At 46.6% G+C, this 20,735-nt stretch overlaps 1 long non-coding RNA gene across 1 annotated transcript in view; it reads left to right on the top strand.

Annotated features, from left to right (window-relative positions):
• The window catches only part of LOC137654366 (uncharacterized), a 33,677-nt gene that overhangs the window by 455 nt on the left and 12,487 nt on the right, over positions 1–20,735 (top strand). The gene's annotated exons all lie outside the window — the stretch shown is intronic.

Here is a 20,735-nt window from a genome sequence, read left to right as displayed (position 1 = left end):
TACTAGGATGCTGTCGTTTATTTTGAAGAATGGTTAATGAATGATAGACTACATTAATTCATAGCAAAACTAGAATTTGCTATGCGAAATTGGCTTATGCTGGCTAGTTTGCCATTTTCCTCTATGTCTAAGGCGGCTTAAGCACAATAACATATCTAATAATTTTTACTTTTGGGAGACTGATTGTGTTACTGCCATACCTTATTTGCATTTGCTTTTGCCAGGTCTTCCGTTACTTGTATGGCTTAAGCATTACCCGTGGTGTTTTTATTGTAACAAATTAATTAGTTCCCAATATGCACAAATTCCCGGACATTCTTCTACAACAGCCACTGTTATCCCACCTTCTCCTTAATTGTCAGCAAGATTAGTATCGCTAATTATGTAAATAGATGATACTCTTAATGTTTTAGACAAATACATAACCATATATTTTTCCTACGCATTATCTTGGGTTTTATGCTTTTCTGACCATGACGATTGGGGCAAAACAACCGTTTTCGAGGTTTTGGACTAATTTATCTTAAAACTATTATGGGGAGACCAGTGGGAAAACCCGCTTTTGGATGGGAGAAATGACTAATAATATAATGGTCAGAAATGCGTAATGAATTCAAGATTACCAATTGAAATATGTTTTGTGCTATAATTTCAAAAGTCATGCCCAAAAATTTCAATTTAAAAAGCGAAACAAACTCATGAACACCAGCTAACATAAAGTTCCCACCTAATCTAACCTAGTAGAGTACTCTTAAGCTTGCCGCACACTGAGCCCGAACCGAACCGCCCGATCAGAACCAAAACGTCCGATAGAAATCGAAAGCATGCATTCTTACCTGGCTGCGCACATTGGGCCAGAACAGAACGGAACAGACGCGCCAGAACATAACGGAACCGACACGGTATTCTTTGAAAGATATATTTTATGAAGCGTCGGTGGCGTCTGACAGGCTACGCATGCGCAGAACGACTGCAGCGGTTGTTTTGGAGAGGGTTGCCGAGGAATTCGGAGGTTAGAGTGATAGCAACCAATATTTATCTGATGTCAAAAATTTGACGAATGTATTTTAATAACAATGATGTAAACATAGGATTTAATACAAAGATTTTAGGAGTGATTATTATTATTACTATTATTATTATTATTATTGTTATTATTATTATTTCTTTTTTGAAAACATATAAACATCTGGCTTATGGATTCGATAAAAGATTGTTATACAGAATATCTAATCATTGTAATATCAATTAAATAAAAACTCAGTTATGATTACGGAAAACTTCCTTCATTTATATCAAATTTTGCATCGGTTCCGTTCTGTGGCTTCTGGCTCAGTGAGCGCGCTGGACGTCGTTTCTGCTCTGTTCTGAGGCTTCGGTTTCTTAGGCGGCGGTTCTGTTCCGGCTCAGTGTGCGACAAGCTTTAACCACCAAGGGGGTCTTTGCTCCCTGCGACTCTCTTAGACTGCCGTTTCCTTACCTAAACCCGTTTACACTGCTGCATCCAGTATTATTTTATTTATGGACATTAATAATGTAGCATATTTTAGCTGAGTTCTCTATGTTAAGGAAGTCTTTTGTAGATTTTCTGTTTAATATTATCTGTCGCAAATGCCTAGTTCTTCATATATTTATATGTATTTTTATATATTTGAGTGTTATATTTAGGTTTTTTCCTCCATCTCCATCTTGGCCAGTTTTTACCTACTTTGTCTCCCCCACCCAAAGCCCCGCTTCCCAAGGAGGTTCCCCCAGATTGTTATCTATAGGGGGAGGGGTGGTGGAAGGATAAGTATTCATTTACAATGGAAATAAACCTGAAAATCATTCAAATCACATCATAATACATCAGAAAAATCTATATTTTTATGTTGGAAGCAATTAATGTACATAAGTGAAATAATACCCTGCATCCTTACCTAACCTCCCTTACACTTACAGTTACCGATATAGTTCGTTTCTGTAATATAGCAACAGTGTGAGCTGTCTGGTGGAGTCCTGGGGATTCGGCTGTTGCTGCCTCCCCCCTTGTATTTTCGTCAGGGGCGTGTCTCCTTCTACTGGTAGTACTCCCGTGTCGACGGACAGCTCTCCAGTTCATTTTAGAACAGTCAGGAGGCTTGCCTCCTTGGGCGGATAACTTTCCTTCCGAGGGAAGTTTTTCCTGTCCAGGCTTGAGTTTTTCCCCTTTTGGGGGGTTCTTCTCTTGCCTTTTTTTCGTGCGACTATACTCTTGGTGCTGAGCGGTCGCACCTGCAGTTTCGCTCAAGGGGCTGGGCAACTGCAGGAGCTCCTCTTCGGAGGATTGCTCCTTTTAGGTCACTGGCTGACCAGTCTCTTCCACGAAGTGTTTCTCTTTCGTTCGCGAGAGAGTACACTCATAGAGACTCCTCTTCGGAGGTTTCTTCTGTTGCTGTTGCTGTTGGCCTCCCTCGCCGTAAGGCCCACCGTCCGCCTCGTCGTAAGGGCCTCTTATCTCCCTATAAGGGTGCTTGAGGCGCCTTTTTGGATCTCGTTTGCAGCCTACAACTCCTTTTTCTCGATCTTCCGCCTTGGTGCAGATGGACAGCAGTCTGATCTCGTCTTCCGACGGGCAACGGTCTGCCCGACGGACAACGGTCTGCCCGACGGACAGCGGTCTTCCGACGGACATCAGTCTCCCGGCGGACAACGATCCCTTCGGGGCAAAGGGTTGCCCCCACGGGGGTTCTTCCCTTGCGTGTCAGGGTTTCCCTGCGCGCCCTTCTGCTCATCAGCGCTCTCCTGTTCGTCAGCGCTTTCAAGATGATCTTCCCTGCGGTTCCTGTTGGTTCCTGTTACGCGCCCTGTGCGCCCACGTTCGCCCTCGCGATCTAGAACTTCGGTTCAGGTCGGGGTCAAGGACTCTTCTTCTTTGCGCAGGCTTCCACGCGTAGCCTTCTGCTCGTCAGCGATCATCAGCTCGCCAGCGATCATCAGCTCGCCAGCGATCATCAGCCCGCCAGCGATCATCAGCCCGCCAGCGATCTCCGGATCGCCCACGTGTGTTACAGCCGGCGCGCCAACGTTCTCCAACACTTCTGAAGGAACATGGTTCGCCACCTACTAGCTCACCTGCGCATGCTGATCACCATCGCGCGACCCTCAACTACGGATGCTGATCGCCATCGCGCGACCCTCAACTGCGGATGCTGATCGCCATCGCGCGACCCTCACCGGCGGATGCTGATCGCCATCGCGCGACCCTCACCGGCGGATGCTGATCGCCATCGCGCGACCCTCACCGGCGGATGCTGATCGCCATCGCGCGACCCTCACCGGCGGATGCTGATCGCCATCGCGCGACCCTCACCGGCGGATGCTGATCGCCATCGCGCGACCCTCACCGGCGGATGCTGATCGCCATCGCGCGACCCTCACCGGCGGATGCTGATCGCCATCGCGCGACCCTCACCGGCGGATGCTGATCGCCATCGCGCGACCCTCACCGGCGGATGCTGATCGCCATCGCGCGACCCTCACCGGCGGATGCTGATCGCCATCGCGCGACCCTCACCGGCGGATGCTGATCGCCATCGCGCGACCCTCACCGGCGGATGCTGATCGCCATCGCGCGACCCTCACCGGCGGATGCTGATCGCCATCGCGCGACCCTCACCGGCGGATGCTGATCGCCATCGCGCGACCCTCACCGGCGGATGCTGATCGCCATCGCGCGACCCTCACCGGCGGATGCTGTTCGCCATCGCGCGACCCTCAACGGCGGATGCTGTTCGCCATCACGCGATCGCCCACCTGCAGAGGCTGTCCAACCTGCTCATGCTGATCGCCATCGCGAGACCCTGGCATGCTGACCACCATCGCGAGACCCTGCGCATGCTGACCACCATCGCGCGACCCTGCGCATGCTGACCACCATCGCGCGACTCTGCGCATGCTGACCACCATCGCGAGACCCTGGCATGCTGACCACCATCGCGCGACCCTGCGCATGCTGATCACTGCTCGCGATCGCTCACCTTCGCATACTGCTCGCCATCGCACGATCGCTCACCTGCGCATACTGCTCGACCATCGCGTCGGCATATAACAACGCGCCATCGCCAACCTGTGAGTTAGCGCTCACCACCGATCGCTTGTTGATCCATATAGCCAGCAGTCCTCCTCGCCCACGCGGCAGCGCGTTTCCTCGCCATCGCGCTAACGCTTGCGTTCGCCGCCTCGGACTCGCTCTCTTCCACCTGCCCACCCTCACGACCTCTCGCCTGCGCGCCCGCTCGCCCGCGCGACCGCTCGCCCGTGCAACCGCGCGACCGCTCGCCCGTGCAACCGCGCGACCGCTCGCCCGTGCAACCGCGCGACCGCTCGCCCGTACAACCGCACGACCACTCGCCCGTGCAACCGCACTACCACTCGCCCGCGCGCCCACACGCCCACGTGCCTGCACGTCCAAGCTCATGCTCTCCAATGTTCGAGATTTCTCCATCGGACAAGGGGTGACTGCTTACCTCTTCCTCTGGGAGCTTACCAGGTTCTTTCCCTCCTCTGTTACGGCCCGAGGTTTGGTTCAAGGAAGCTACAGGAAGATCAAGGGTACTTTCCTCCTCTCGAGCTCAGGCACCTTGGCCTTTCGTCGTTAGTATCTAACTTGCGGACAAGCTCGATGTTGTACCATCTGGACGCGCTGACTGAGGGCTTCCTTCGGGTGTCTCATCTGTGGAGGTCGACGACCTCAGACACCCTTCCATCCTTGAGAAGAGTTTGTTTGTGCCCAAGGACAGAGACTTAGACAGCTGCTGTGTGGAGTAAATCGACTTCCGGTTTCACTCCTCCAAGGTGCTTTCTTCCAGACTCTGCAGGGCTCCAGCGCCTTTTCTTTCAACCACGTCGGCCTAAGTTATCGGCTACGACAACTGGGACAAGGTGTCCAATTGCAGTTTTCTCCTGTCAGGAACAGATGGCACGGGAGACTCCCCCGGGGGGGCATAGTCCTAAAAGGAGTTCACGAACTCTAGGATTGCAGGTTTTTCGCTGGGAGGATGCTTAAGGTTACCCATCCGAATGACAGCTTCCCGATGCCCATTCCCGCATATTCTCTGTGAGTAGCCAAGGATATCGCGCCTGCCGTCTCTGTCAGCGATTTCAGTGTCTCTGAACCTCTATGCCATAGCGTCAGCAGAATTGCCCGGTTGGGCAGAATGATCCATACCTTAGGCGAAGGTCTTCCTTAGGATCATCGACGGCTTCACCCCCGGCCCCCTCAGTCGATCCTTTCTTGTAAGGAAGGATCTGAGAGGGGATGTCCATAGTCGACCTCTCAGCCCAGATCAAGTTTGTCGAACAAACTTCGGCCAGCAGAATCGATCAGACTGGTAACGAGGCGACAGGACTCCTTAAAAACCCTGGATCGGAAGGACGGGTACTTTCAGTTTCCATTCCATCCATCTTCCAGGGTGCTCGTCGAATTCAGCCTAGACTGCAAGTATTCCTGCTTATGATGCAGTGTGGCTATCCCGCCGTGGCATAGCAGGTTTGTTTCCCCAGAGAACTCTCCCTGCCTTCCTCTTGGCCGCTCAGGGGCAGGCTTCCGCCCCCTCTGTTGTTTGGAGGGCTGGTCAACTCCTGTAGGCTCGGGTTTCGACCTTCTTCAGCGCCGGGACAAGCTTCCGGATGCTTACCAGGAGTGTGGGCTCATGGTATTTTGCTTGGAGCCTTCTCTTCCTCTGCCTCAACATCTGGAGTATCTGGCCATGATATTGAGTCAACCGCCTTACCACATTGGAAACCCCGCTTCTCGTCCATCCAGCGAGGTTAAGCAACGTCGGTACTTGGATGGGTGACCACCTGGGGACGCCAGATTCTGTTACCACATCCTCCGAGCCTTCCTTTCGGTTGACTGTGGCAAGACTGAGGAGAGTCGCAGTACCTGTTCTCAGTCAAGCAGAGCTTTCAGCCCTACCTTGAAACGTTTCCTAGTTCTTCCTTCCTCATTGACCCGTCTATAGTCCGAACGGTCGCCTCAGGATAAGTTCCATGTGGGGCGATCCAAGTTCCGGTGGCTTCAGGCATGTTTAACCGGACTCCCTGGCCCTATGGGACCAGCAGAACTATTAGACCTGCAATGGGTGTTGACCTATGGAGCCTCTTGATGGTAGTGGATATTCTCGTCCTTTCCCCACATTCTTGATGCGGTTCTCGGACTCGTCAAAGGAAAGGGGGGGGGGGGGCATGTTCCGGTCCAGGCCTATGGTCAAGACCTGAAGGATACCTCTCCATCATTCAGTCAGGCTTAGGGACCTTAGTCTGGCCCCTCTTCAGATCCTACAGCTACTGCCGAGTGTCCCCGTTGCGCGTCGACTTCATTCTAACCAGCAGGGGACGCATTTTCACACCTTCACATCTTGCAGTAGAGATACCGGGATGATTGAGATTCTCTCAATACCACCATCGGCTCTCTCATTCCAGGCAGGGGAATGTTTCTCTCAGACTATCCGAGCAGAGCCTCATAGAGAGAGTGTACCTAGGGGTCTTTGACCTTGGGTAACCAGCAAGTGCTGGTCTGGGGGACCTGATCGCGACAGCTTGGAACCTCAAGCTTCCGCTAGTCTTCCCCCCAGTCTCAGTCCCCGAGACACTGACAAGATGCATTCCGGTGATGGTGGGACAACTTCGACGCCTGCGTCTTCCCTCCTTTTTGTCTGCGGACAATGGGCCTCAACAAGACCAGGTTGTCTGTCAACTTTTCAATTGGAGAGCTCCACTGGGACTACGCGCAGAACGGTTTCTGGACCCTCTGCTTCCCCTGACGGAACTCCCGGGAGAGCTTCTCCCACGGCGCAGACTACTCAAGCAACCACACTGCGACATCTCTCCCAAACCGGGACGTCGCTTCGGCTTCATGCCTGGAGACACTACGCTTCCTCCTCTAGAAGAGACAACCCGCTACAGTCGCGGTACGGAGGTCGCGGCATCTGCGATAGTCATCCACAGGGGTCTCCCAGGCAAAGTGAAGAGTCTAAGGTGGTTGGTGCCGTGGGAGATATACCCCTTCCCTTGAGGCCTCTTCCCCAGCAATAACAGTCTTATTGCCTTTCGGCGGGAGGAAACTCCTTTCCGCTCTCGGCAATGAAGCCTGTCGCTCAGCCTTTCCCTGACCTTCAGGCTTAAAGGGATAACTTTCCTGCCCGCTGGATCTATCCTCGCTCATGCGAAGCTACGATCGTCCCTGCCCTAGTCGGAGGAAGACCTCCAACTTGGAGCATGGCTCGGACTTTTAGTCCTTTAAGAGATCTTCTCAAGACCCCTTTTACGACAGGCCTCAGATTGTATTCCGCCTTGGGTCTTCTGCTCACTCTGGCCACGGCCAATGTGTAAGCAATCTTCTTGGTCTCTTACTACTCCCCCCTTTCTAAGGAAGAGGGGAAGGCAACATTCAGGCTCGCTCCTGAGTTGTTGGCTAGACTCAGAATCTGAGGGTCCCGGCCCTTCGGTCCGATTCATTCAAGATTTCGAGTCTCCATTCTGTGTCTGATGTCCAAAGACCTTCTCTTTCTTGCCAGTAAGGAATCGAGAGGTTAGCGCTGGGAACAGCTGCAGTTTGTCCTCAGTTGCAGCCGATTTGGGAACACAAGGAGGACATGGGGGGAGAGTCACCAGTATACCTCTTCAGCCCGGACTCAAGGACATTCATCTCGTCCTGTCTTCAGACCCTCCCCCGCCACGTCGCCCTACAGCACGATGTTGGATACATCGCAACGTCCCTTGCCTTCGAGTAATACTACTCTGTGACGCAGGTGCTACAAGCTGGAGTCTAGAAGCGTCTGATGACCTTCGCAGCCCGCTTCCTGCAGGGCGTGACCCACAGGAGTCTCGATACGTTTTCTATCGCTCTGTGGTGGCTACACAACAGCTGGTCTAACCTCAGGCTCCCTTTTGGACAGGTAGCAGAAGGTTGAGGGCATTGTTATCAGGTTTTAGTCTGCATGAACGAAAGAAGTATGTCTGGCCCTTACTTCTTTCTTCATCATCCCCTCTACGGGGAAGCAGCATCCTGGTCTCTGCATAGCTGATCTCGAACCTCAGCAGGTAAACCATGCTTCCTTGTGTTCCGAGTATTGAGTCAATACTGTCGCGTCCCCCATACCCTGACGAGGTGGTATTGGGAACGTCCTAACCCAGAGTTCCTTCTGGAACTCCAGGTCAACTGCCTAGGACGAGTCACACTTCTTCCTTCACACACAAGCTTATGTAGGCCACATGGTTCCTTGCGGAGCAAGGAACTTGTGAGGTGCAGGGACTCCTTTTCTCGAGTGCGACTCACTCGTATTCTGAGTCCCCGGGTAAAGCCAAAGCCAGTATGGCTGGGGACTTTCCACCCTTCCTAAGGGATAAGTCACCCTTTGTAAATAGCGTGGTTTGTATTTCGGTTACGGAACAAATGACAAATTCAAAGATAATTTGTATTTTTCCTAACCATACAAACCTTAGCTATTTACACATATTTGCCCGCCAGCCCTGTCCCCCAAGACAAGTCCTACCTCTAAGTGAAAGTGAGTATTCACGTGTGTGTGAGGGGGAGGAGGGGTAGCTAGCTACCACTCCCCTACCCCCCGCTAACTAGCGCGGGGGTAATACACCCTCGTTAAATTCTAATGGCTCGCCATTTCAGCTACGCTAAAAGTAATACCCTTTGTAAATAGCTAAGGTTTGTATGGTTAGGAAAAATACAAATTATCTTCGAATTTGTCATTTCACTCTGTATCCTTCCCTAACCTTCCTTTCACTCTGTATCCTTACCTAACCTCACATACACTGCTATTTCCTTACTTAACCTCCCTTTCCATGCTGCATTCTTACTTACCTAACTTCTATAGACTGCAGTGTTACCTTATATCAGACCAAAATAAACACAATTTTTCTATACAATTTCACTGCTCCTCTGTTCTAGCAAGCTGTACTTCCCTGTGGGCCACTACTGTATTAAAGTATTATTAGTAGGTATATTTACTGTGATCCTTACCTTAAGTTTTGAAGGGCTAAGGTTGATGGTCCTCTGTAGATTGTAGGAGCATTGGTTTTGCCCCTTTCACATATGGATGATGGTATAATTTTTAGAAAATTCTAGGGTTGTAGCTTCACTATTGATGATGATAATGATAATCTCTACAACTTTTTTTTGGTTTAGCATTGACGGAGTAATATTGATCTACCCGCACTACATCTTTAACTTTTATCAATACGACACTCATTTAGGAATGGGTAAAATATTAATTATTTTTTATTAATGCTTGATTAAACTATGTTGGTGGTTAAATATTATTAGTGGTGTGCTATATTTTTCAAATAAGAATTCTGGTGCCATGGGTGATTGTGTGTATCTATTTGTCCCTGGTTGGTTTATTCTAAGGTATTTTGTTTAGTGTATTAGATCCTTGAAGGAAAAAAAAAAACAGAATAGGCATGACATCTTTAACATAAGCCTAAACCACCCAATAAGGCTCAAGTAAGCATTACAACTTCCAGACTATGGAGGACACGATTGAGAAGTTGGGATTTTAGGGTAAGGTTGAACACATATCGAATACAATACACTATTTGGGAAAAGGTGTTCATAAATTTTGTTACAGTCTGAACATCCAATATTCATTGCTCATAATGTAATATTGCAAAAACATTCTGCCATGTATATGAATACACATAGCGAGACCTAAGAAAATGCAAATTGGATAAAATTAGGTTGTTGCATTCTGACATGACCTTCCATAATCTAGCCTAGAACGTTATTTACAACGAAAATCAATGCCTTCACAAAAAGTTAAAGGCAACCCTTTCAAAGCATTTCTACACAATACTGCTATTTAAAGCAAAAAATCTGGCTGTCTCATATGGCTAACCAAGATTTATTACTTTTCCCCACCTTACCACAAATATAAATTACAGTAATGTGTACTAACCTAACCTAACTTGGGATGCTGTACCTTTACCCAGCCAAACTAAGCCATCCCTACCACATTTAATGTGACTTACAATGCTGTAGGCTAGATGAAATAAAATTATAAGAATATAGCCAACAGTATTTCAAATACATAAATGCTGTAGATTAAATAGAATTATGGAGTTATATCCTAAGTAGCCTGCCACACAACACAAATCTAAGTTAAACAGTTATCAAAGCTATTCTGTACAATACAAAGTTTTATGAATAGAACTTACCTAGCAGTTATATATACATAGCTAATAATCTCTATTTCGGCAGAATTTTTTCTGAACATGACAACCGCCTTGTGGTGGTTGGATGGTAACACCCGTTAAAGGGTGGTAGGAGGAATCATTCCCGTTTTCTGTTGTTCAGTTCATCTCTGCCGGCCGGATCGACAACACGTTGGTCCGTCATTAAGAGTTTTTCTTCGCTTTCCCTGTATCGGTGTACCAGTCTGCTATTTGTGAAGTACTCTGATTTGGGGTTTTGGCAATCGTGTTTTTTGTTATTTCTTAGCTTTTTTGCTGTTTTCATTATGAGTGAAAAAAGTCATTACCGTGTCTGTGCGAATGAGGCATGTAAGGTGAGACTACCGAAAATGGCGGTAGACCCTAACACGTTCGAATTGTAGGGGTTTTGTTTGTGCCCTTAATAATAGGTGCGGGGAATGTAAAGTTTTGGATGAAAAGGATTGGTTGATTATGAAGCGCTATGTGCTAAACTAGAGTTAGGAGAGCTTCTAGGTCTAAGTCTAAGTCTGTTAGTGGTAAGGAAGACGAACTTAGTGTAGATTTATCTTTTGAACCTATAATTGATTCCTCTTTGGAAGTTGATCCTTCCCTTGAGTTAGTAACTCCTGCACCTCCTACAGGATCCGTATCTGCGGATGACCCTCGGTACGCTAGCCTGGCTGCCGAGTTGAAGGCCATTAAAGAACAACTGGAGGCCTTTAAAGGTAAGGATAGTGAAAGTGCTTGTGGAGGTGGCGACTGACCGAACCTGTCATTACTCAAGGCCTAGATCTCTACCAAGCTCCCAGGACCAAGGGAGAAGGTACGCCGACGACCGAAAGGGGGTGAGAGGTACGTACCCTCGGTCAGCCGTCGCCTCAAACAGCCCTGTTGCCGATTCCCAGGCTGTTCTTGACCGTCACAGAAAAGACGTGTCGGATGTGTTAATTTCTTCTCCGAATTCGCCCAGACGTAAATGGAAGTTTGAAGCGTCAAGACCTACTAAGAGGAGATGGAACCGCAACGAACTGTCTCGTTCTTTCTCTTCCGGTTCTAGCTGTTATGAACCTTGTCCGTCGGAGGATGATTTCGACTCCGTGCCTGTGTAAAGGGCGAAGCTTAAGCCTACTGCCAAAGATCCTCCCCCTTCTACGAGTGTTATTCGTCAACCCTCCCCTTCGGGGCCGCAAGACCCAGCTGATGTTGCTAAATCCTTTGTGTCTGTCATGCAGGAATAACTTTTTACGTTAGTACAAGCATTTAGCCGCCCTCACGCCCAGTCTGATAGACGTAAAGACGACTCTTTATCTATTAAGAAGTCTGCTTCTAAGAGAGAACGGAGTTCTTCTCTAAAGAAAACTTCTCCCTCTCTGCACCAGGATGAGGAATGTGAGCTTTCGCAAGGCGATACTTCTTCTCGATACCAGGACGATACGGTTTCTCGTTCTCGATACCGGGACGATACTATCTCAAACGATACTGCTTCTCATTCTCGATGCCAGGACGATACCGCCTCCTGTTCACGATACCAGCACGATACCTCCTCTCGTTCGCTTCGCCACGACGATACCGCCTCTCGTTCGCTTCGCCAGGACGATACCGCCTCTCGTTCACTACGCCAGGACGATACCGCCTCTCGTTCACTACGCCAGGACGATACCGCCTCTCGTTCACTACGCCAGGACGATACCGCCTCTCGTTCACGACGCCACGACGATACCACCCCTAGTTCTCGACACCTGGACAATACCGCCTCTCGCTGTCGGCACCAGAACGATACTGCTTCTCGTTCTCGCCGCCAGGGCGATACCAGCCTGCCTCTTCGGGACGATACTGCCTCTCGTTCCAAGGATTCTTCTAGCGCTGGGCTCCAGGATGCAACCCATCTTTTGCAGGACGATTCCTTTGATTTTCCATTATCGGATTCTAAGGAACCTTCTTCTCGTTCGAAGGATGTTGCAGATGTGGATCAGGACCTCTAGGAGGTTTCTGATGACGATGATAAACCTGCCGACGCTGCTGGAGATTACAAAGTTCACTCTCGCTTCCTTCTTGAACTTTTTGGAGAGGAATTCCAACCTGCTGCCCCTCAATTTCCTCAATCCCAATTTAATAGAAAGAAGGCAAAGAAACAGTTGGCTTTCATCAAGAGGAAACTGTCGATTTCTGCAAAGAAGGCTCTTGCAAAGATTGATGACTGGATGAAGGAGCGGAGACAAGCAGTTAAGACTTCCTTCTCGTTTCCACCAGCTCGTCTTGCTTCAAAAGCGGGTAGCCTATGTGGTATGAGACTGGGGAACCTTTGGGTCTGGGAGTGCCTTCCTCCTCCAAGGGTGACTTCTCTGGCTTAGTTGACTCTGCTAGAAGGCATGTTCTCAACTTAGCCAAGGTCATGTGGTCGATGTCGGAGCTGGATCATCTCGTCAAAGGTAATTTTAGAGCCTTTGAGGTTTTTAGTTTTCTGGACTGGGCGCTTGGGACTCTGGCAAGGAAAACTGACCAGATGGAAGGAACTAGGGACCTTACCAGTATTGTCCTGTATGGACAAGGCCCTCAGAGATGGGGCGAATGAGTTGGCTGCGCAGTTCTCAGCTGGGATCCTAAAGAAGAGAGCCCTGCTTTGCTCTTTTACTTCAAGGTCTGTTACCATTGCGCAAAAGTCTGAGCTTCTTTACTCCCCCCTGTCTCAACCTCCTTTTTCAGAGTCCCTGGTTAGAGACATTACGCTTTCTCTGGCCCAAAAAGCCACCCAAGACCTTTTATCTCGTTCTGCTCGTAAGCCCTTGGCAGCCACTCCTTCTTCTTCGAAACTGGAGGAAAAGAAATTCCAGCAGCCCTTTCGGGGCAGGACTACTTCTTCAAGACCAGATTTTAGAGGAAGAAGGCAAGAATCAGGACCGAGATCTACCAGGGGTTCGTTCAGACCTCGCTCCAGAAAATGAAGTTCGTCTCCTCCAGACAGTAGGCGCAAGACTGTCAGGTTTTTGGCAGTCTTGGAAGAGGAGAGGGGCAGAAACCTGGTCCCCCTCAGTCATCAAGGAAGGATACAAGATCCCCTTTCTGAAGAAACCTCCTCTCGCAGATGCTCCGCTGGCCTTAGTAGCCCGGTACACAGATCCGGGGAAACAGAAGGCCCTAATAGACCTAGTCGACCAAATCCTAGACAAGGGAGCGATAGAACTGGTTCGGGATCTATCCTCCCCAGGCTTTTACAATCGCCTGTTTCTAGTCCCCAAGAACTCAGGCGGATGGAGACCCGTCCTGGATGTCGGCTCTCTCAACGTCTTTGTGGAGAAAACAAAGTTCTCCATGGAGACGACTCAGTTGGTGCTGGCATCAGTACGTCCAGGGGACTGGATGGTGTCCCTCGACTTGCAGGACGCATATTTCCATGTCCCCATCCATGCGACTTCAAGGAAGTACCTGAGATTTGTAATGCAGAGCAAGTGCTTCCAATTCAGAGCTCTTTGCTTCGGTCTCAGCACGGCTCCTCAAGTCTTCACCAGGATAATGGCGAATGTGTCAGGCTGGCTGCATCAGGAGGGGATAAAGATATCTTTCTATCTGGACAATTGGCTGATTCGTTCACGATCAAGGGAGAAATGTCTGGAGGATTTATGGAAGACTTTTATGATGGCTCAAGATCTAGGCCTGGTCATCAACAGGGAGAAGTCTCATATCAAGCCGAATCAGACTATTCTCTATTTGGGGATAGTTCTGAAATCAGTTCTTTTTCGGGCTTCTCCCTCACAGGAAAGACAGACCAAGGGTCTCGTAAAAGTCAGAACTTTCCTGGACAAGAAGAGGTACTCAGCGAAGGAGTGGATGAGTTTGCTGGGGACTCTATCCTCCCTCAAACAGTTTGTCTCTCTGGGGAGACTCCATCTAAGGCCTCTTCAGCACTTTCTTTCGAAAACGTGGAACAGAAAGACGCAGGAAGACTCCTTTTCCTTCCCCATTCCAACAGAAGTCAAGATACTTCTGAAGTGGTGGCTGGATCCAGCCTTGTTAGGGGAAGGGATCTCCTTACACAAGAAGAACCCAGACCTAGTGTTGTTTTCAGACGCATCAGAGTCAGGTTGGGGGGCAACACTAGGAAGCAATGAGGTCTCAGGCTATTGGGAAGGAATTAAGCTGGAATGGCACATCAACAACAAGGAGCTGATGGCCATTTTTATGGGACTAAAGGCCTTCAAAGACTTGGTGTCTGGGAAGATTGTGGAGGTCAACTCAGACAACACCACAGCTCTTGCTTACATCAGGAAGAAAGGAGGGACTCACTCTCTGTCTCTGTTCGAGACAGCAAGGGAGCTCCTTCTTTGGGCGAAGGAGAACAAGATAGGTCTGCTGACGAGGTTTGTTCAGGGACAGAGAAATGTGAGGGTGGACATGCTCAGCAGGAAAGGGCATGTCCTTCCCACAGAATGGACCCTCAACCAACAGGTCTGTCAGAGTCTCTGGAGGCTGTGGGGGGAGACCCCTCATCGATCTTTTCGCCTCCAACTTATCCAAGAGGATCCCCAACTATTGCTCCCTGGTTCCGGACAAGGAGGCAATAGCAGTAGACGTCTTTTTGATGGATTGGACGGGGATGGACACATATGCCTTGCCCCTGTTCAAGATCATCAATCTGGTAGTCAGGAAATTAGCTCTCCTCGATTCGGGACGAATGATCCTGATGGCTCCTTTCTGGCCGATAGGGAATGGTTCACGGAGGTGGTGGACTTGTTGATGGACTTTCCAAGAAGCCTCCCTGCAAGTCCAAGGCTGCTCAGACAACCCCACTTCGAGAGGTATCATCAAAACCCCCTCGCTCTCAATCTGACTGCCTTCAGACTATCGAGAAGCTCTTCAGATCGAGAGGATTTTCAGCGCAAGCTGCGAAAGCTATCGCCAGAGCGAGGAGGGTCTCTTCACAGAGGGTCTACCAGTCCAAGTGGGAGACTTTTAGGGCTTGGTGTAAGAAGCACAAGATTTCCTCATCCACTACCTCTGTGAGCCAGATTGCGGATTTCTTGTTGTATCTCAGGCAGGACGCTAAGCTGGCTGTGTCCACTATCAAGGGGTACAAAAGTTTGCTCGCTTCAGTCTGTCGGCATAGAGGCTTGGACTTGTCTCGCGATAAGGACTTACATGACCTCTTGAAGTCTTTTGAGACAACCAAGCAGGTCCAGTTAAAGCCCCCTTCTTGGAACCTTGATGTGGTTCTTAAATTTCTGTGCACCAAGAGATTTGAGCCCATCTCACAGGCTCCTCTTAGGGAGGTTACGAAGAAAACCCTCTTCCTTTTGGCCTTAGCAACAGCTAAAAGAGTTGGTGAAGTCCATGCAATTGAAAAGCAGGTAGGCTTCAATCTGAATGGGGCAGTTTGTGCCTTAAGGTTAGACTTCCTCGCTAAGAACGAGAATCCTTCTAAGCCCTGGCCAAGGACCTTAGGCTCCTAACTTGACTAACCTAGTGGGTCAAGAGCAAGAGAGGCTCCTCTGTGCAGTACGAGCCCTCAAGGCCTACTTGTCTCGCACAAAAAATGTGAGAGGCTCTTCTAGCTCCCTGTGGTGTTCTGTGAAAGATCCTCAGAAGCCCCTTTCCAAGAACGCTTTGTCTTATTTCTTGAGGGAAGTTATAAGAGAAGCGCATCTCTTGTGTGAGGAGGAACACTTTGGACTTTTAAAAGTGCAGGCTCACGAAGTGAGAGCCATTGCTTGCTTACCGCAAGAACATGTCGCTAAGACAAATTATGGATGCGACTTTCTGGAGGAGCAACGCTGTGTTCGCCTCTCATTACCTCAGAGAGGTGAGAGTGGATTATGAGAAATGCTATACCTTGGGCCCATACGTAGCTACGGCTTCTGTATTAGGCAAAGGAGTTACTACCTCCCCTCAACCTTAGTTTTGTATACTTGTGCGTAGGTTGGTGTTTTTATTGGTTGTCTGAGGACTTCGACTTGTGTACAGTCACCTCGGTCCAGTTAGATAATTTTTATCTACTTTGCAAAAGTTAGGTGGTTGGGTTTGGTAAGGTTGCAGTTTTTATTTTGGGCAATAGGTAGTCTTGAAGTCTTGTCAGATTGTTGGTCTCACCCCGTTGACAGACTCGATTGAGTGTTTTCAGCACTGCAGGTCACATCCTGGCTGACACTCCTAAGGGAAAGCCACTCAAGAGGCAGGAACCTTTGAAGTTAGCTACCTTAGCAGGTAAGGAATCAAGGTGTTTTTTTATCCTACAACTTTTTTGGTTGTTTCCCCAACGATGTTTATTGTCTATCACCCTCCTCCAAGTGTGTTAATCAACTATGTATACATAACTGCCAGGTAAGTTCTATTCATAAAAATGGTGTTTTTACGATAAAACAAAGTTTTATGAATACTTACCTGGCAGTTATATATACATTCGAAGGCCCACCCACCTCCCCTCAGGAGACAGGTCGGGCATAGATGAACTGAAGAACAGAAAACGGGAATGATTCCTCCTACCACCCTTTAACGGGTGTTACCACCCAACCACCACAAGGCGGTTGCCACGTTTAGGAAAATTCTGCCGAAATAGAGATTATTAGCTATATATATATAACTGCCATATTCATAAAACTTTGATTTATCATAAAAACTCCATTTTTGTAATGTGAAGAAGTATGTACTTTGGTTCATCAGAACTTAAGCTAAGGCACAACTGACAAAGATTCGCAACATAAGGGAACAATATACTGTATAATAGTTGGATATTCTGTCTAAAGTGGATTTGCCTATAAGAAGTGGTAGATTTTGTTCTCAATTTAAAGAATCAAAAGAAAATTACCTTATATAACAAGTAAAATAATGTGAAAAACTGGTCTTTCTGCTGGTTTAGAAATCAATGGTGTACAGTATAATTATACTGTACACCATTGATTTCTATGCTGTTGTCATGTGGGGTTAGGATCTTTTAATCTCTTGACATATTTACTTGCAGACCTTTTGAAGTGGATGAAACTCCAGAAAGTTTTATGGTACAGGTCCTATAAATTTCTATGCAACAGCCATTTTTTATATCCTTTCAAGTTACTTAACCCACGAAGGACGACGGTTTATTGATATTTATAGAAAAAAGAAAAAAATCTGTAAATATATTTTTCACTCTAATATATAAGTATTTGGTATCATTGAAACCGCAAGAAGATGAGCTTTTTGAATAGGGCATTTATTGTTTGATACATATTTAATTACTTTGGATATAAAAAAAAATATCTTTAGAAATCACAGTTGCAAAAAAATCAGTCACTTTGAAGCTGGATTATTACAAAACTTATTATTCCTTTTTGTTATAACAGTGCTAGTTTTGTAATGAATTTAATTTTGAAGAAGTCCTAAAAAACCAGATTATTCTATTTAGTGATAGCGTGGTAAAAAAAAAAATATATATATCAACATATCAAGTGACACTTTTTCACCATTTGGTAACGCAGATTTACAAAAATATTACAACATTCATAATTATCAAGGGAGTTCACAAAAGTAGCCACAATTATTGACTTGAATTTACTGACAGTCTTCATGGTCATCATTGTCCTCATGTTTCCTCTTAGGACGACCTTTCACCCTGAAGTAATGTTGCAGCTTTGGCCAGCATTGCATCAAGGACACCAGTGCTTCGAGCGCTTGGGACAAACTGCACATAATTTTAGCTTGCAACCATCTAACCTAGCATATACTTTGAACTAGGTGAACTGACAGGAATAGGATTACGACCTGGTGAATTAGAAAGTCGGCTACCAGGTGACTGTGGAATGAGAGGGTAAGATGCAGCATCCAGGATTGACAGACATTCAATAATGTCTCGGAGAAAATCTTCTCTCTTGAATGGCCTATCAGTATTTTGCTGATATATAATATAAGCCTTTACAACTGATACATCTATAAGATTACTATAAATTTTCTTCCAGTATCTCCTGGTTGACCTTTGTGCAGCATAATGATAGTTTTTTGTCTGAAAGGTCAACACCTCCCATACCAACATTATAGTCATTTATGACTTTAGGCTTGATTTTTTCTCCATGTCTTGTCTGCAATGTGACAGTTTCAGCATGAGCATATGTTGCCAAAAGGTAAACTGGCTTGGGAGTTGCTTTCTCTTTGAAACCACAGGTAAGCAACTTTCCTTTTCTTACATAAACAGTTTCAGCTGTGTTGAGCTTCTGTTTGACCAAAATTTGAGGCAAAAATTTAGAATTGATCTTTATTGTTCCTTTGAGGGATGTCTTTTGTATTAGTAGGGCTTCTGCTAGAGGAATCTTTGTATAAAAGTTGTCGGTAATCAGGTGATAACCTTTATTCAGAACCTTGCTTTTCTCCATTATATTCATTACTACTGTATGAATAAAGCCTTGCTGACTTCCAGTAGCATAAAAATCATGCCCTGAATACAAATCTATACGATAAACATATCCAGTGGAAGCTTCACAAAGTTCAAACTTTTTTATCCCATACTTACAGTGCCGTTTATTGGGCATATATTGTATAAATGCACACCTATTACGCATACCAATCATACTTTCATCAAGGGAGATAGTCTGCTGAAGAGTGTAATGATCTTTGAATAACTTATTACAGGAATCTAAAAGAGGGCGCACTCGAAACCATGGGTCATACTGTGGGTCACCTCTGGGCTTATTCAAGGTATTATCATTCAAATGAAGAAATCGACTAATTAGAAGATATTCATTGCGTGGCATGGTTTCTCCAAAAAAAGGAATTCTAGTTGAACGAAACGTACTCCAAAAATCTTTTATATCCTGCACTTTTATCAATCCCATGAGCATACTAAGAGCTAAAAACTTTTTCAATCTTTCATGAGTTACTGGTTTCCAGATTATGTATTTGCTTTGTGGATGTTCTCTAATCCACTCTTCCGTACTAGCTAAAAATCTGTTGGCATATATGTTAGTCTCACAAACAAGAATATCTATAATATCATCAGTTATGAATAAAGAAAAGTATTCAATAGGCTGTGAATGACTGGTAGGAATCCCTAAAGGACCTACATTTCTTTGGGTAAAAACTAGATCACTCCCACAGTCAATACCTTCAGGCGGATAAACACGTGCCCAGTATGAGGCAACAGGTTCAATGTCAAGATCGTCGTTATAAACATCGCTATCAATCATATAATCATCACTATCATGCTCACTATGGCTGTCCAAATCATCAGCATTTGTTTCTGAATCATAAAGATATTCCATATTAGCCATTATAAAACAAATTAACTCTTAATTTTGCATAAAAGAAAGTTATCTTTTATTCTGCCAACAGATAACAAAATCTCGATCGATAAGCCAAACGGCACCTACCCCCACGGCACATGCTTAGTACACTCCTATAACCTCAAAGTATAAGATTTCTGGCAACTTTGCTTTGTAAATGATCACTGATTGGTTAAAGTAGCCTGTGACGTCAATAGAAGGCGGAGCTAAAATCATATGTAGGAGGGAGAAAGGATGAAAAAAATGCATCCACAATATAGATGGTCGCTAGTTGATAGCAATTAATGCATCCATTAAATGGACGGGGCGTCCTTCGTGGGTTAATGGCTGATGTGTTGGTAGACTGAGTAAATATATGATACTGTACTTTAATTTCTAGCCAAATACGTGAACCATGTAGTTTCCTACTTGCTAGCTTGTGTTTTATGTATTTTTGTGCATGATTATTTACGCGTACCACTTGTTTGAGTTTTTGGACCCCTTATATAAAGATGATTATGGGGACCCCAGTGGGAAATCTGGGTTTTTTTGGTGGGGAAATAACAAAAGTGAGTGATTGGAAATAATAATAATGATCAGAAATGCAAAATAGACACAAGATAACCAGTTGGAAAAATATAAGGTTTATTAACTGGCTGAAAATTAAAGTATGATTATCTATGATTCACATCACGTCCTCCTGAGGGTTTTTGTTCCACTGCGGCTCACTACTCTTATAAAATCAACATTACATCACTGTTCCTGTGTTCATCTTCTTGCATATGCATTCTACAGGCCATGATGTTGTATTGCTCCAAAGTTCCTTCCAGCAGAATAGCGTGAGCCCTTAAGCTGTACAAGGAATGTATCACACAATGACATGATTTTCTCTCACCTCAATGGGAAGAGGAGTTGAGGAAAACCACAGATCCTATAACCAACTACAAAGGTACTACATCTGCAGAGGTAGAGAGAGACCCTGGAGACAGAGTCCACCTTTGTCAATAACTTTGCCTGGATCATGAAGATAAACAACTTTGGTTAGCCATCAAAGAACCTTGTGAAGGGAGGGAAGACCTCGATCGAGTGGCACTTTGGTGGCCGGTAAGATTCAAAACTTTTAGAGCTTTCCAAGTCAGAACTTGCCGAAGAGGTAATCTAAGAGCAAGTACATCTTAAAGAATCTTGCCCCCAACCCTCTCCCATCTGTGGAGCTTTTATGTTCTTGAAGGATTGAGCCCTTCTCCCCTTCCAGTTTACGTGGGGATGATGACACTTATCCCTGGTATCTCGGTGGAATGACTGGACACCTAGAGCCCAATCTTCTCTTTG

This window comes from Palaemon carinicauda, chromosome 15 (genome assembly GCF_036898095.1).
Source record: "Palaemon carinicauda isolate YSFRI2023 chromosome 15, ASM3689809v2, whole genome shotgun sequence".
Lineage (NCBI taxonomy): Eukaryota > Metazoa > Arthropoda > Malacostraca > Decapoda > Palaemonidae > Palaemon > Palaemon carinicauda.
This window is presented reverse-complemented; position numbering and strand designations above follow the sequence as displayed.